At 40.2% G+C, this 18320-nt stretch overlaps 1 protein-coding gene across 1 annotated transcript in view; it reads right to left on the bottom strand.

Moving 5' to 3' along the window:
• The window catches only part of ANKRD12 (ankyrin repeat domain 12), a 59608-nt gene extending 41599 nt beyond the window's left edge, over positions 1 to 18009 (bottom strand). The window contains exon 1 of the mRNA XM_054284766.1: positions 17712 to 18009. The gene's annotated coding sequence lies outside the window, so the exon portion shown is untranslated. The remainder of the gene's footprint in view (positions 1 to 17711) is intronic.
• Positions 18010 to 18320: the final 311 nt, after the last annotated feature.

Raw genomic sequence — 18320 nt, 5'->3', positions numbered from 1 at the left:
TCCTCCCTTTCCCCTACACCTGAGGAAGTTGTTTTTTGTTTTGTTGGGGTTTTTTTTAACACTAACCACAAGCTTACGAAAAACAGGAAGAGATTAATTAGAAACAATCTCACAGATATAACCAGAATCTTGTCTCCACTATGATACAATATTGTGAAACTCATACTGTTCTACTCTTACTTAAGACAAAAGAAACATTAGTATACTCCATTTATGGAGTGTTAACAGGATTGATGCAGCCTTACTGATACAGAGAGTAATTGTTCAATTTTAATGAACATTAAAGCACATGGTTATCAGCCTTTTGTTTTTAGTTGTTTTTTGTAACAGCTGCAGGAACAAAAAAATAGTTATCAGTTCAAAGAGAAAGAAAACTACACTGAGTTTCCTGTAATTTACAAAAAAACTTTCCTGAATCCTAAAAGAAGCAACAAGTTACTATCTTCACAGAATAGTACTGTGCTGATTAGACCAAGCATAATACCATAGTAGCAAATGTCTGTTCCCATGGGTTTAAAAAGGGACAAGTAATAAATCTGATTCTGCTCATTTAGCCTCTGAAATCCTCTCTGTAAGTTTCATTTGTAACAATTCCCATTGTATATATCATGACTACAACTACTTAAAAAAATAATGGGTCAAAGTTTTCTTTATTATTTTAATCAAAATATTTTTCATTGCATATGCTGCTGTTTCCTTTCCTTCCTTTTTTACTGCTACCTGGCTCCCTGAAACCATCCCCATTCCTGCTTTCCTTCTCTTCCTTTCCTGGTTCCATATGCCATTCACTGGTGTATGACAGCAAAAAGCCAAACTTAAAGAGCTCAGTAAAACTGATTAGCTTAGGCTTGGCTCCCTTGGTCTCATTTGCTTCACCAGTAGGAGCTGCCCTTCACAAAAGGCCTCCCTGCATGTCTCACCTGGACAGTAACAGTTTATTTTAGTAAATGGTAGAACAAAAAAACCCAGCCTCAAGTATTGTATAGGGGCAAGAGGATTATGAAAACACTTTCAAAATAGATTTCAATTAAAGGTATTTTTAATAATACAGTTAGCTTAATATAGAAATAGAAGTAAATGAAAACAGAAAGCATAGGATGTTTCCATTTTATTTACCAAATGATCAACAGGCAGAAGCAGATGTGCAGGAAGCTCCACCTGAACATGAGAAGAACTTTCCTGTGCAGGTGGACCAAGCACTGGGACAGTTAACCCAGAGGTGTCAGAGTCTCCCTCACTGGAGATACTCAAAAACCCTCCAGACACAATCCTGTGCCATGTGCTCTGGGATGGCCCACTGTGCTCCCTTCCAAACTGACCCACTGATTCTGTGATCCAAAGTCAATGTGAATTCATGAAATTCTTGACCCAAGTCAAATATGTTTTGGAAAAAAACTACTTTGGAAGTTCACTAAAACTGAGTGTTACATACTGGATTACCAAAGCAGAACCACCACACTCTAAGACTAACAAACAGCACTATTTCCATAAAGTGTTCCAAGTACCACATTGCTGTTGCACAATGGCTGTGCAAAATTTAAAACAGACATAAATGCATCATGTATTTGAGAAAAAAATACTTTTCATAAAGAGCAGATATTCAAAAAAATTATTAAAATATCACTATGGTGGCCCAGAAATTAGGCAAACTATTCAACTGGTGATTACACAGTGTATATAACAATAAAATTTTCTGCGGAATAAGTGATTTTACTGACACTTCAACTTTTATTTCCATTTGTCTGGAGTTCAGTGCCATTTCAATTCAAGTTCTAAACACAAATGTTTGCATTCATAGTGAAAATGTAGAACATTAACAAGGTCTTCCAGGGAAATCTAGATCTGTCTGCTTTGAGTTTTCCTCACTGCCATTTCTTAATGCAATTACTGGTTTATTAGACAACCTTGATGGCACATTTTGAATCACCAGAACCCTAAATTAAAAGTTAAACTCTTTACATTCAAATTATTCTCCTTCGTCACAACAAGCAGTGTCCTCACTTTTCATCTGATAGACAAGCACAGCTGTGCTTTCTCTCAAACAGACTGATTTCAAGCTTTTCAATAAAACAGAATTTGCTTCCTACTAAAGAAACTTCTCTGTATGTAACAAAATCAGATATTCTTATTTTCTGTTTGGACATCTTTCCTGCACATTCATTACCTATCATGAGTCATACTACTGGAAATACTGTTGAACTCTTCTCTCAGTCATTTTTCAACTAAGAAACGAAAAATTCTATTTTCTCCTTGAAGTAATAAAGGCAAGCATTTAGACAGATCTATGGGTAGTGACATAAAATGCTAGGATTATTTAATATTAAAAATCCTGGACATAAAAAAAAATCCCAAAAAAATCCCACCAACCACCAGAATTTCAGATTTAATTAGCTACAGAAAATTAACAATATAATAAATGTCTAATGCTAACAAGTCACTGTATTAATTTGTATAAGCTTACAACTAGCACTGATGAAAAAGATATGAAAAAGCTTCTCCTTACCTATGCAAAAAACCAGGGAATTCAAGCAGTACTACAACAGTGCTGCTGCCACTGCCATTCACTCCTGTACATCTTTCAGTCTGTTCTTCTGAGAAATTAAGGGCCATGTGTTTGTGTTAGGTACATATGTATGATTCACTAATGACTTCCAAGCCTGTAGATGGATTTTCTTTTAATTTGGCAGCAGCAGAAATTTTCAAATATATTAAGCACTCACAAATTTCAGGGGAAAAGGTGGCCAGTGGAGAGTAAGAATAACAATAATAATCTATCAGTGTTTTTCGCATGGGAAGCCTTTAATATGAGATTCATGACATACTGCCTGGAAGAAAACTCCACATGAGATGGCCTTTGTAAACCACTTTCCTTTTCTTTTTTTCTCTTAGTTATGGGGGGCAGTTTTAGTTGAGACCTGCACATTACCAGAGTCAGTCAATTACAAGACACAAATTGCTAAGAAATTAAGCATCATTACTTTTGGTGCTCACTGAACTAGTTGTTTCCTTTCTATTTCAGACTGTGTTCCCTTTAACACCTACAGCAATTTGTGACAGGATGCTTTGGGAAGGTTTTCTCTGGCAGCCCTGCTGTACAGCTGATCTTGAAGGTTAGCTGCCTGCTGGGACTACATCAAAGCAAGGGGGCACAAGATTAACCTTCTATGGGAAAATCAGTAATTGATAAGTTCATTTCCAAGACACTGCATCTACCCTCCTGCTCTAGAAAGCATCTGCATTTGAAAAGCAGGGCTCTAGAGTAAGGCAATCTTCTCAACCACCTCTGCTTCATCTGCAGGGAAGAAGAAAAACAAAACCAATATCAAACAAACAAAAACAAATCCCTCTCTCAATAAGGATTTACTCCAGACTGGGAAACAGTGAATCAACTATAGCAAATTTCTGCTATAAATAGCTGACAGGAAAGTTTCTGAATGTTATAATAAAATTAAACTACTGAAAATGACAACTATGGCTACACCTAAATTAGCAAGAAGTAAAGAATTATCAAGAGCAGATCTGTAGACTAGAACAGCTGATAACAAAAATCCAAATTTCCACTAGTCACATTTAGCAGGTTTGCTCTGGACTACTTTAGTGCAGTTCCATGTACTAAATGCACATTAAAGGTTGGAGTCCATTCAACAATTCCTAAACACGTCTCAACTTAAACCAGGAGGAATTAAGCTCTGAAAACACTACACATAGCAAACCAAACTACAGTGAGGAGAGAGGGCAGTCATTGATTTAAACTAATTCAATGTTTAATTAACCTGATTTTCTCTTAGCAATCTCCTTCCCAGCCCTAGAAATTTGTCTCTTCCAAGTTTATTTTGAAATGGCTGGTATGATCTAGATCTCAAAGCTATTAAGAGTCTACCAAAGGAAAAAAATAGTTAGTGGATGAGTACAAGAGAGATGGCTAAGAACAGCTGAAGTGAGGGAAAGGCAGGCAAAAGCCAACATTACATATTCTGCTCAGAGAAAGCCAGCTGGCCAACCCGTATGCACACACTGGCTAATTAAGAAGTATGTAGGTAGCTCACGCCTAGCCACACCAAATGTTATCTGCATTCTGGTGGGAGTGTGTCAAAGACAGATGAGGTTAACACACTGGGAGAAAGGGAATGGGTAGAGTACAAAGGAGCAAAAAGCTAGAGAAAACTGGTATTTTCAAATCCTGTAAGAAGCAGAGTTTTAGCAAAAAGATGTTCATTTAACTAAGTTTAACACTCTGTGTTCTTTTTTCTTCTTACCAGAAAAGTGCAAATGACTTCAGTATTCTATTTCACAACAAAAGCATCCTTCAGCAAACAGCTGAGAGAAGTGATTTCTTTCCAAAAGAGAGGTTAACTAATTATTGATGCTAAATGAAATGTGTGATGGGAGATGTAGCAGCACTGCCAATTATTTTCTTCTTACGGAACTCAGTCCTTCTGCACAGTTACTCAACCAGAGCCAACTGCTACACAATGAAATGGCTCCTGGTAAATTAACATGTCATCAGATCAGCGTCTACCTTTTCACCTACAGTGTCCAGTTAGAAAAAAGGGCTTGAGACATAACAAGAAATTATTCAGGATATTTCAGTCAGAGGCTGGGGATGTGCTAAGAGGCACAAGCAATTTGCTACAGTGAGGAAAGATACCATTCAGGTTACAACACACAGTAAGAGGGCAGTGAAGTCCAGTAGGACAGGGCCAGGCTTTTCTGGGTTGCACCACATCTACAAAAAGAAAATCTGTCTGTATTTTAACCTAGTATCTCCCACACAGAAATATGTCTAAAGCTTCAGATTAGCCAAATGGCAGAATGTGACTGTGACAAGGAGGCAGAGGAGAGAGAGACTTGACAGGACAATGCTGAGAAGGGATTGTCTCTGGGAGGAAAGCGCAGGGGACTCCATGATCAACACACAAATATTTTTTCCCCAGAATACTTTTTTTCTGTGTTACAGAAAACAAACCAGAAGCCTTTAGTCTTGTCATTCCTATGCCTTGTAAAAAAGCATGAGAGTTCCATTGTTTAAATTGAGAATGACCAGCTTATCCCTGTGTCCATTTTCCACTACCTCCTTGGACAGATATACTTCAAACATGGCTGATGTCTCATGAAAATGTCAAAAGGATGGTAAAGGATGGGAAACTGCCGAGAGCAAGCACTTAAAAATCTTATCAGAACATTATACAAAACAGTGTTCTGAAAGGTCAACATTTCAGTGACTGCAGCCAGAAAAATATTTGTACCAAGGTCTTAATTGAAGAAAACGGTATCAACACAGCTATTCCATAATCATTACAGCAGTTTATTTGATCTTTACAATGAAGACATTGAAAAGGTCATTAAAGGCTTTATTTGAGCAGAAATAGTTTAAGGTTCTTGTGTTACATGGATCTCCCCAAAAAAGACTTCCTCTCAATCACTCAGCAACTGAGGGCACTGCTGTAGTCCAACACACATTACTGCTAAGTAGGAATAGGGAACATTTGAACTCCCTGGGTGCTAAAGTCAAAGTTGAATAGTTACAAAATCTAGAGAGTAAAACATTTTTTTTAAAAAGCTGATAATACATTAGATATATGCAGCTATAATAGACTAAATATACACTGCAATACATCCCTACTGGCAAGCCTGCCTCCTGCTGCAGGCTAGAACCATATTATTCTCTACAAGCTCAAAGGAAACCACATTCTGCATAAGAAAAGATTAAATAAAAGGCTATTTGTGTACACTGCACTATTTGAGATTGTATTTTTACCATCACCACTTCCTGCATGTGGTACACACTATAATACCTTCAAACACAACGAACAGAACATTTTACCAGGCTCTTTCTGCCCTGCGCTCCATGTGTCTCATTGTACTCACAATTCAGTTCTCTGGCAGTAACCAGCAAATAAATTACTAACCACTACTGGCTTTAGGAAGCACAGCAATTTAGTATTGTAGAGAGAGCACTGTGTGAATGATACATGCAGTGGCTTTTGCAGATGAAAGGTGACAAGAACATTTTTATTTGGAAAATATTCACAAGGTCTTTTCACACAATTGCGACGGTTCAGTGCATGCACATTCCAGTGTCAGGGTCATGATGAAAGAACTGAGCTCCAACACAGCCTCAAACTAATGTGCCTAAGGCAACAGTCTGGTGCTGTATTAAGTGCAAATGCAGTACCCAGCACGGACATGACTCACAAATTTGGCAGATTTTACAGCATTTGACGATAAAAATATGACAAAACATTCTTGGTTCAGAAGTGAGAAATTCTTTTTTATTACATTTTTTCTTCAAGATTTGCACAATACTTGGGACAACTTTGTGGCTAGACCATGCAATGCTGGGATTAGTTCTACTCTTTTGCTATACCTATTGTGCAATCTCAGAAACAGTGCCTTACCTCTCCCCTGCAGCAGTTTGTGCTACCAGATTTTAGTGGATATATTTAAAAAACTGAAGAAAACAAAGCATCATCCTAATAAACATACATTCCAGAAATACGTGCCATGAGCTAAGTTGTGTATATATATATATATTTTTTTTTTGGAGACTCCTCAAATACTAACTAATAGACAGAACAGACTCATTGTCCTATCAGAGAGCATTCCTACATTTCAATTTGAAATGTTGAGATACCGAGATTCAAACATAAGAATTGCACAAATCTTTCTGCAATAAGTAAAATAAACTACTTATTTGAACTCCATTTTATAAAGGTGTCCTTTGTAAAATAAAGTGTAACAGTAAAACAGGCATGGGCAGTGACTACTCACAATCTCCAGAACAGCTTTTAATACCCTCTGAAGTACCTACTCATAGCATGCCAGACTACACTATACAGGGATAGGAGGAAGGCACTAAAAACCAGCCAATACTCAGGCAGCAAGAAAGATTTTCCAATACTTCAGCTGGAACTCACCACTACTTCCTACCAAAATAAAGAATATATCTCATAGTCTAGGAATTTCTACTAGGAAGAGAAAAAAAAAATGAGGACATACAACTCTTTCCTATGCAGAAAACAAACAAAACCTTTGCAGTGGTTTTGTTGCACTTGCATATATAGTTTCTTGGGCTCCTATAGATAATCCCTATTTTAAGAGCCTGAGTTTACCTGTGCCTGGTTTCAAGTGTCAAGTTCCACAGATTTCACAACACTCTTCAATTGATCTCTGTGGTAGTAGTAGCAGCTAGACATGTCAACTTCTTTATAACAAATATTCTCTAATAGAGTGTGACTGAATCTACAGCTTTCTAATCAACCTTTAATAAGATTTCTCTCCTCTTTTATTTTAACTAAACACATATTTATCAGAGATTACAAGAACTTCATTGTATATAGAATTAAAGAATAGTTGAGGGGAAGAGACATTTAGAGGTCCATTTAAGTCTCTCAGTTATCTAGTCAGTCAGACATTTTCAACTTCAGTTGAACTTTACACAGACCAGGTACTTGAGCAGGAAAACACAGTAAAAGAAGTATGGAAAGTACAAAACCTTTAAACTGTAGGCACCCATAAGTCATGCAGCAGCACTTCACAAGCAGCACACTGTGGGAGAAGAAAAAACTTAGGCCCAAGATTTAATGTCCAAAATCCTATTTCCTGATTGAAAACACCACACCCCAGTATGTCTTAGAGATGTGTTACATGGACTGATTTCAAGTTTAAAGGTGCTATGGGTTCATACATATGGTTCATTAGAGAGATCATGCTGCAGTAACAGCTGTATCTGAGCAAGAGATGACTCCTCTTTTACATCACAGCTTGTCTTTAGGAATTCCCTTGCACATCTTCCCAAAGGTTTTCTTGCAACTACATAATATTAAAAATAAACCAAGTACAGACTGAAACTTTTACTGGAGTAAATTGGACATTTCCTGGTTCACAAATCCTCAACTAAAATTCCAAAATGTACCTGTCAGAATGAAACCAACATGCTGACAACCTGGTGAAGTTCTGAGGAACCAACAACACAAACAGCTGCTGCAAGTGGCTAAACTTGCTCCTAGAGAAAGATAATTTATTTGTCACTCTTAACATGATTCCTGCTATTTCAGCTTGTCTTGATTTCTACCTTCTTAAAGGGATGAAAACTTCTACCATACCTTAAAGAAACGTACAACCAAAACCAACAACCTAAATAAAAAGCAGCATCTATCCCAGACAACTGTAAAGAAATTACTATTCATAAATCAAAACAAGGAGTGCTCCAGCTCCCTTCACAAATATTAATTTCTTTTCACAATATTGCTGGAAGATGAAAATGCATTATTTCCTTCATTTTACAGATGGCAAATTTGGTTGGCAGAAATAATGAAGGGAAGAAAAAATGAAATGAGTTTGACCATCTACCACACTTATAACATCAAAAACTTTATTTCTGAGATCTTTTGCATTAGACAGTAGTCAATACTTGGTTAGACCATAGCTACTATTGACTTAATTTTCAACTTCTGCAAGCAACCACTCTTTCTGCAGAAGGAAAAGGTCAAACAGTCTCAAAGCAGACATCCCCATGAGGAAAACACTTAGCATGTGCTCATAAAAAGCCCACAGCTCACACAAAATCCAAAACAGACCAAAAATAGGTAATTTTCAGGGTCAGTGTTCAACTTCCTTCAACATGGGACCCTCTTTTCCTGTAACCTTCTTGTAAGTTACAGAACTTCTTTAAGCTTTTGCCAGAGGACTCTTAGAGCAGGAACCTGGACTGCACAAATGCATTTAACCCCAGACATTCGTACAGTTTATCATTTAAAGTGGAATATCATCCAAAACCCCATCAACTCACGCTGCAGTTCTGCTGCGTGCAGCAGGGCAAATGAGCAGTGCTGCTCTAATACAGAGCAGACAGCATTTCTGGCACAGCAGAAGGTCAAGGTTAGCCACACTGTGGAACACAGCAAGAAGTCATGCAAATATGGACAAGAAGCACTCGTTTTACTTCTTTTGCAACACACTCCTCCCATTTCCTTCCTCTACTTTCTCTGAAGTTTCCAGTCTCAAACAGATTCTGAGATCCTCCCACTGCAGATGTCACTCCACTCATCAAGATTACAAAAAAAAAAAATTAAAAAAAAAATCAAAGCAGTTTGTTGGTATCACACTTCTAAACTCATATGGAATTAATTACTGTTTATGTCTTTCCAAGACACTGCAAAAACACATAAAAACGAACATTTTGTCAAAATATCCTTGCAGGTGGTATGTCAACCAACACATTGTTGGTTGGCATGTAAGACCTAAAAATTACTAGCAGAGCATGACAGAGGAAAAGAAGAAGGATCCCAAATCCCAAATATCTATAAATGACTTTTAAAATACTTCCACATGGATAACTGAAGAGGAAAGAACTAAAAAAAAAAAAAAGTGTGGTAGTCTCTACTTTAACATCTCATAGCAGTATTGAAGACCAAGTATCCAAAAACATAGTTTTCAAAGGAGGGGACACTCTCAAACTCTCAAATTACTATTTAGATTCATGGAACCTAAACCTGTGTAAATCCATCTGTATCAAGACCTATCCAAAAGAAGACAGCAAGAAACCACCAACAAAGCCCTGTAAGGTGCTGAGAAAAGGTAGAAAGCAAAAGAAAGAGAGAGGAAATTAATTATTTTCTAACTCTTGTACAGCTCCTTTCTAGGATGCTGAACTCCTTCCTTACTTAAAAAAAGAAAAAAAATCCTTAGGAATTAATCTGTTTACATAACATTATTTAGGGTGAAAAAACAATGTTGACAAACATGGCCTGAACAGACAGCATGGCCCAACCCTGAAAACACATGAGTGGGGAAGATAGTGCTTTGCAACAGGGATCCCTTAGAAAGATTTTTATTTAAACAGAGAGTTGAGAAATAAAAGCACTGATGAGAAGGTACCTGAAGGAACAATAAAGTAAGATCATGATTTCTGTTTTTAATGTTTGAACAGAAAGAGTTTCACAAGTCTGAAATCCTAAATATTAATTATTTAGTAAAAGGAACACACAGGGTCAAGGAACTCTCTTTACAATATGTACTTTCTGACTTATACAGAAATAGTACAGATGTCTATATTCAGGACAAACCTTCAGAACAGCAGCTCTACCAGCTGGAGATGATGGAATTCTCCATTACTTCAGGGAAGTTTTTGAAGGGCTGTGGGCTTGCTTAATAGTGAAGCATGTAGACTGGATACATGTATTACAAATGAACTTGCAAAATCATAGTCTTAAGTAATTAGTAACTTTCACAACAGGCTTGGAAAAAGGTGACTTGTTCTAGAAAAGTATAAAACAGTAGAACATTTGATATCACAGTGGCATCCCAGACTGCCCAGGAATGGCAGAATCTTTATCAATAAGCCAGTATTATCTTGCAAAAAAACCCTGACCATTCTATTACCACTCAATCATATAATTTCCTCTCAGTAACCAAGAAAAGTGCTGCATGGAAAGCATTTACATTTTATGAAAAAACTGATTAAAAATTGAACGGCTTAAAGTACAAAAGCTGGAAGTTTGTGGAACTTGCACCTGATGATATTTTCATTAAAGAATGGTTAGGAATTACTTAAAAGCAGAAACTCCTCCCCCTGATTCTGAGAGACTTGTGTTGAAGCTTCTCTTTATGCATATAGACACATTGCCTACCACAAAATGGGAAGGATAAGATGTAAGAAATGAATGTTTAGGAATAGGGTTATCTTTGGTTATCTCCTGGCATTATCAACAAACAAACAAAAAAGCACTGCCTCTCCCAGAATGGTGACAAATCTTCCTTTCATAAGTCAGACATCAACCCTCATTTCAGTGTGGCAGGAGTGGCTCCCACATAGTGACAAGGGGCATCATTCCTCCTGAACCACTTACACTATTTCCACAGCATTCCTTCATGTGTGCCAGTAAGGAACTGAACTGCTGCCAGAATTCAAGATCAATCTGAAGGACACTTGTCAGTATTGCATTATCCTCAAGTGCATTTCTCTAGTCTCAGATTAACCCTTTGTCTTTTCATGGAGGATACTACCATTATTGTTCTTACACAGGCTGGCTGCTCTGCAAGGAATCATTAGGAAAATAAAATAGAATGGCTTGAATAAAGAATTGTTTTTCTTCTTCAAAGAATTCCAAATGATCAAAAAAAGGACTAAGTTCCTTTGCAGATGTTCTCAATATTCAAATAATTTCTGAATAAATTGTCTTATTGCTAATTATACTTCAGCTACTTTTCCTATTTCTCCTTCAGCAACAGAAAATAAGATTGTTTCACTTTCAGTTTTTCACTCACAAGCTCACTCAGAGTCAAGCACCGGAAGAGATATTTTCCATTAAGTTATGGCACAAGTAATGTACAGAAAACATAGATGCATTTGTCTTTCTTTAAAAAGAAATACCGGAAACTGCATTTTTAACAGGCAAAATGAAGTCCAAAGAAGTCGTACTTATGCAACCAGCTACTCAGTAATTTAAGTAATTTTTTAAATGACTTAATTAAGAATCTGTAGAGCAGAACTTGGTAGAACGTACCACAGCTTTACAAGACTACCACACACAGGCAGTACAAGAAGAATGCATCCTCTGACTATTAAAAATCAAATTAGTCAGGAAAAACACATTAACTACAACAGCTGAAATTTTATCAAGCCTTCAACAATAAGTTCAGCAAGGAATCTCAACAGACTAAGTAAAATTAGAACATATTATTTTCCTTGCACTATTGAGCCAACTTCCAGGTTCAACTGGTCATGACCATAAGCACACTGCCCTAGCTGAGCCTGCAGGGAGCCTGGGAAGGATGAGATTATGGGGCCAGAGGGGCCTTCTGACCTCAGCTGGTCCGTGATTCTGTCCCATGAATCAGAAATACAGATGCTCTTTACCTCAGCAGCAGGATGGCTACAGGCTGTTCTCTCCTCCTGCTGACACATTCAGCATAGGACAAGGTTGTGTCTTCTGCATTCTCCAGAGACTTATGCTATGTGGTCAGGACAGCATTTATTCTCACAAATCCTCACACAGCTGGCCAGAATAACTGGGACATCTTGTGAGTACGGGTGCCATGCTCCCACCGTGTCAGGACAACTGTGCAGAATGCAAACACCATATTCCTACTGAGGGAAAGACCCAGGTGGCAAAATAAGCATTTACATGGAAAAACAACCTCGCCTCTTAGAATCAGACACAGATAAGTTTCCAGAATGCCTGAAGGGATTGCCCTTTATTCTCAATAGTCTCTCAAAATAAAGGAGATTCTACAAAGAGGAATTATATTCCAGGGAAATAAAAGAATATGCTGGCCCAAGAACTCTGGCTCTTAGGAACCCAAAACAGTTCTTGCAAAATCCATTAGTCCTCCCTTTTAACCTACAAGTCTATAAACTTGAATGTTCACAGGTGCTTCCTCTTGAGTCTTTTTTAGGATGAGCTATGGGTTCAAAGGAAACACCTGCACAGTTTAGCTTAATATGATACACTCTTTAAACTACATGGAGAAGTGGAGTTGTAAACATCAGGTTTGATCTGCAGGTTATTACTTAAAGATGCAGCTACATAAATATTTTTCAATTAAGAAAGATTATTGCATATGCAGAATCTACCAGAATAAAACTTAAAAGCCTCTTTATCAGTGCTTTGACAAACATAAAATAAGCAAACCTACTGCCAAACAATTTTCAATCCTTCCACAGGAATCTACTTTCCCTCTGGAAACCTACAGATCTCCAAGACAAGAGATTTCATAACTATGCCATACGTTATTACTACAACCTCAGTAATTTCTATTTAAATCTTCATAAACTACTGATAATTTTGTCAATCTAAAACCAAGAAAACCCACAGCTTCTCTGCAGCACTGCCAGAAAGAACATGACTTCAAACGCACACAAAGGCTCTTCAGAGGCTGAGAACAGATCGAGTGCCAACACCTACTCACAGTCCCTCAGCTATAGCAGATTCAGGACAGGTGAAGCAGGTAGCTGGAATGCTACCATTCATAAGAAGAATCTAAAGCAGTAGATGCAGGACAGAAAGCAATCTTGGCTTACTCATGGGTTCCCAAATGGACAACAGAGGTTTTTGTCCTGGCTAAATTGTGAAGACACGCAACATATTCAACAGGCTTTAATGCCACCTCTTGGCCATCACCAAATCTTGCAAAAATAACAACAAAATCATCTGTCAGCTCCTTTACAGAAATAATCTTTCTTCTGGGGATAAGAGATAGCAAGGGAACAGATGGAGTGGAAAGAGAGAACAAGCAGAATACTGTTTGCAGACAAGTATAACTATTTAGGGCTGTAAAACTACAGTGAGTACTGCAGTTGACTTTCATTGAAGTTTTACTGTGTCATCTGCAGAATCAAAGGGACTGGAAAGCAAAGAACCAGTTATTTTCAAGACAAAAACTAGAATTGTTTTTAATTTGCTGAAAAAAGGTAAAATGGGTGTCAAGACACCTGTTTCTTCTTGAAGTCAAAAGATGAATAGATTAGCATTACCCACACATGAAAGAGAACACCACCAATGAAAGGCCCATTTTCCCTTCATTATTAAACTAGGAGTAAGAACCCAGATTAGTAAATTGCTGAAGAGTACAGAGCACCACAGAACATTGGTTTCTCTCAGTTACTTGTTTGTTGCATACAATATTGAAGGAAACAAACAAGAGGAAGACATTTCCACGAACCAGCTAAGAAAGTCATTTGGCCAACAGTGCTTGAAAGGTTTGATAGCCAGACACCTCTTAAGTAGGAGTAATGCAAAAGGCCTGGAAAGAGAAGGGAAACCATAGGAAATGTCTTTACACATAAGCTCATTTCTGCTGTCATCAAACAATGGAACTTTTTAATATCTACTACAGAACACCTGGAAATGTGTAAGGGTTATTTGGGGTTCGTTGCACTGAATACATTCTGAAGCCCAGAGAGGAGGATAAAAACTGCTTTCTACCTGATGCTTTCCAGCCTCATGAATGTAAGATATAAGGCAAGGAAAGAGTTGTTCCAATACTCTCTATCTCCAGCAAGCTACTCAAGGGTAGAAAACAGGTGACCAGAGAAGAAAATATATAAAGTTTTCCTCCACAGAGTGCATTTTTAGTTTTTGCCTCTAATATAGCCCCTAATTCTGTCTCTAATGTTGCTAATGGCTTTTCTTAACATAAACCAGTGTGAAATCAACCCACTTGTGACATTACCTAGAGCACTCTGTGCAGAAGCCATGGAACTGAGGAGCATTTATTCATATGCTGCTTGTGAAAGACAAAAGCAGTTGCAGCAGACATAAGGATCCTTCATAAGATCCAGGGAAATAATCTAAAATAAACTAAGGCAAAGTCATACTCTCAAGGGCTTCATGTCTCTCCATGAATATTTAGTCTTTAAGCAAGGTGGCAATAAAGGTTCTCAACTGCCTCCATAAGCTTACAGAAGAACTGTAAGCTCTTGTTTTTTTAAAGACTCTTGTATGTTCTGGAATAATAATGAACTGACAAAAAAAAACCCCTAAAGACGTTAGCAGAGCTCTGACTTTTGTTATTCTGTTAATAAAATCATTCAGTGTAATAACACAAAATGCAAGACTGAGTTTGTGCTAATATTTATTTCATACCATCTGTCACTAGAGTCTAATGATGTAGTTAAAAAATAGTTTGATTTGGAGACTAAATGACCAATCAACATTTATAATGATCCATCTGCAAGAGAACACAGAAAAGAAACACCAAACAGTCATGCCCAGCCCATCACTTTGTAGGGGAAGATCAAAAAAATGTCAAAAGTAGGTTGTTCTGAGTGTGTATATTAACAGTCTGGTAGCAGGTTAATCATTATGTATTTTGTGATCAATAGTTTTTTCCAGTTTTAAAGAGAACCAACTGCACCAGACTCTCAGGCAATTTCATCAGCCTAAGATGGTCTAAACATGGTAAATCAGCCCAACAAATACAATGTGTTTGCTTGCCTGTATGCCCAATACTGAGGAAGAAGTTCTGAGTACCGAGGAAGAAGTTCTAGCTCAGTCATTTCTAGGTGCCTAGATTTCCACTAAAAACTATCTCCAGGACCTTGCACCTAAGTGAAGTTAAGTGAAAGCTGAAACAGCTTTTGGAGTTTCTAGCAATTTAAACAGACATCTAAGGGTGCAGAGAAACTATTTTTTGAGAATGACTGATGACCATTGATTTGTAAACATAGATATTCAACTTTCAGTGTATGTTTTTAATCCCATGGTTAAGGGGTAACATAGCAGTACCTCCTGCAACAGAAGCTTCACACAAGCACTCATTTAGCCTGCTTATTAAAAGACCCTTTCCTCTAAGAAGTCACCAATTGTGCAAGCCTGTTGGAAGAAACTGCACACAGACTTCAGTTTGTGGCATGGGGCTTGCTTTCTTACCAACATCTGTCCTAAGCTTTAATGTCTGTAGTATTCTGAGTTCACAAACAATTCCGAATAATCCTCTGGGTGGGAGAAGAACACACAGAGATGGCAATAGAAAGGCAGAAATATTTATAATTGAAAGACTGAGCTGTCATCTTTGTGAAAGAACCAAAGGCTCTCTGATCAACTGCCCACACTCAGTGATTACTACAGAAAAGCTTGGAAATAGGAAAAGGGATTCACACACCACACACTGAAAAACTAACTTTGCCACAAGAAAGCCATCATGGTCCTCTGAGTGACAAGAGAAACATTGCTGCTCCTTGACAGTTTAGCTTGCAAAACACATACAGAAAAGTAGAACTATTAAGGGGAAGGTGGAATGTAAAAAGACACAGACAGTCAATGGGTTCACCATTACCTTCCCAGAGAAATATTCTGCTGTACCTCAAACCATACAACTTATTTGAACAGAGCAGTTCTCAAGCTCGCAGAGAAACCTACTAAATCCACAGAGGGTGAGATTAAGGTCCCCAGCTGATCAAATCACAAGGTCAGCAGGGAGTCTGAATTTCCACCTCAAAGAATGAAGAAAAGCAAGAGATACACAACACCTGCACAAACCTCAAATAAAAAGAACAGTTGAAACACCTTGACATCTCAGATAATGCTGAAGATCTGTTGCTCTGGGGACTTTTACCCAATGAACTATAGCAAAGGATTACTGCAGAAGAAGGAAAAGAAAGCACAGGCTCCTTGCACTACACAGCACCTGCACAGCAGCTCACCATGTCCCTACCTACAGTAACCAAGACTTGAGGACAACCAAGCCACCATCAGCTTGCATATTGAAAAACACCCACACCCTTGCTGTTTCAAAATTAGAGAGAAGGAAGTGCCCCCAACCTCCAAATCAAGGCTTGTCAATAATTTGTCCAAATGAATTATTTTAATAATAGTTAATCATTTCTTGTAGACATGATGATCTCATCCTTTCCTAGCATTCCAAAATTAGACAATTTTTTCCTGGAACATAAGTACATTTGGACTGCTCCACATCTGTCCAATAGCTTTTTGTTCCTGTAAGCATCACCACTCATTCACACTTTTCTCCATTAAAGATTTGTTTTATCCCATCAGTTACCTTGTAATTCAGGGGCATAGTATTCCCTTTCTTCCATATCACATGGGCTGCAGAAGAAAGGCATGGAACACAGTGACAGTGTCCAGGCAATTTCCAATGGAGCTCTACGCGATAATACCAATATTAAATAATTGATATTTAATACCAATATTAAATAACTGATATTGGAACGTGTTGCTCAGGGAGGTGGTGGAATCAACACCTCTGGAGGTGTTTAAAGAAAGACAGGACACGGCACTCAGTGCCATGGTCTATTTGACGTGATAGTGTTTGGTCACAGGTTGTACTCAGCAACCTCAGAGGTCTTTTACAACCTAATTGATTCTGCAAAATATTTATTTTATTTGGGAGTTTAACGTAAAAAAAAAAAGAGTCCTTTAATTTCTTATTGCATACACATTCTTTAGGGGAAAAAAAAGAGACCAAATTTAAAAAAAACTAAAAATCCTCCACCAAAACAAAAAAAACCCAATCAAACATGACTGCATGTAATCAATGGTACCTCGAGAGTCTGACAGAAATCAGAATGAAGAGCTGAGCAACTGAGCCTGGCATTCTCTCATTCCTTGCCCTTCCTTTGTTGCCTGCTGTCACCTGTGCAGCGCGAGTTGCCGCGCTCCATGCACACCGGCGGCCGCCTGGCGCTGCCAGGGCCGGCAGGGAACGAACGCGTTATCCTGCCGAGCTGCCGGCCAGCCCCGGCACCGACGGAGCAACTCCCGAGGCTGCAGGGAGCAGCCGAAATTCCCGACGCGGAGGCGGGGCGTGTGTGCTATGTGCGTGTGTGTCTGTGTGCCGTGTGTGTGTACACTGCCATGCCGCGCTCGGCACCCGCGCCCCGCTCGCCCGTGCCGCCTCACAACCGTCCCCGCGCATTCCCGGCCCTGCCTCCCGCGGGACCCTCCCGTGGGCGGCGGGCCCCTCACGCCGGGCGGCGGGGCAGGGGCCGGGCTCGGCGGGCCAGGCGGTGACAGCGGCGGCCATGGCCCCCGCCGCGGCGCTGACGGGCTGACAGCGCGGCCGGACGGAGCAGGGCGGGAGGCGCGGTGCCCGCTGCCCGGGGGGACACGGCGGCAGCGCTGACACCGCCGAGGCGGGCACCGGGGGGGCGCTCCCCGGGCTCGGGGACAAGGGGGCGGCACCCCGCGGGCACCGGGTGGGGCCGGGGGTCCCTGCCGCGCGCCGGGAAGGTGCGCTCCGGTCCTTACCTTCTCCCGGGAGCACGGCAGCGGGACGCGTCCTCCTCCTCCTGCCGCTGCTGCTGTCTCTGTGGACGGCGCGGCCGCGGGGAATCGGGCAGGGCAGCGAGTGCCGCCCGCAGTACTCAGGGGCTGAGGCTCAGCCGCGGCTCCGGGGATTGCAAACACCCCGCCCGCCGTTCTTTCCTTCTTTCTTTCTCCCTTCCTTTCTTTCCTTCCTTCACCTTCCTAGCTCCCTTCCTTCCTTCTATCCCTGTCTCTCCCTTCTTCCCTCTCTCCCTCCCTCCTTTCCTCACACCCCGCGCCGCCGCTCGGCTCCCCCCGCCCCCCTCCCAGCGGCGCTCCCATTGGCCGCGCGCCACCCACGTGGGCCTCGCGCAGGGCACGGGACGCGGGCGAGCGGTGCCGCTGCCAACAACAGAGCGCTCGGGGCGGGGTGTGCAGCGCGGAGCTTCTCGCCATTCCCGGTGCCGTCCCCATCCCGAAGGAGACGGGCGCGGACGCCCGCAGGGCGACGGGAGATAACGGGCTCGCGGGATGCCACACACGGACGGGGCTGGGACGAGGACTAGGGCGCGAGCATTGCGCATGCGCGACGGGGGGGTTGCTGGGGGCGGC

The sequence above is a fragment of the Melozone crissalis genome, unplaced genomic scaffold, assembly GCF_028551555.1.
Source record: "Melozone crissalis strain CALT ecotype California unplaced genomic scaffold, PUWL_Pcris_2 ptg000042l_1, whole genome shotgun sequence".
NCBI classification, from domain to species: domain Eukaryota; kingdom Metazoa; phylum Chordata; class Aves; order Passeriformes; family Passerellidae; genus Melozone; species Melozone crissalis.
The sequence above is the reverse complement of the archived record's forward strand: the minus strand, read 5'-3'. Positions and strand labels throughout refer to the sequence as shown.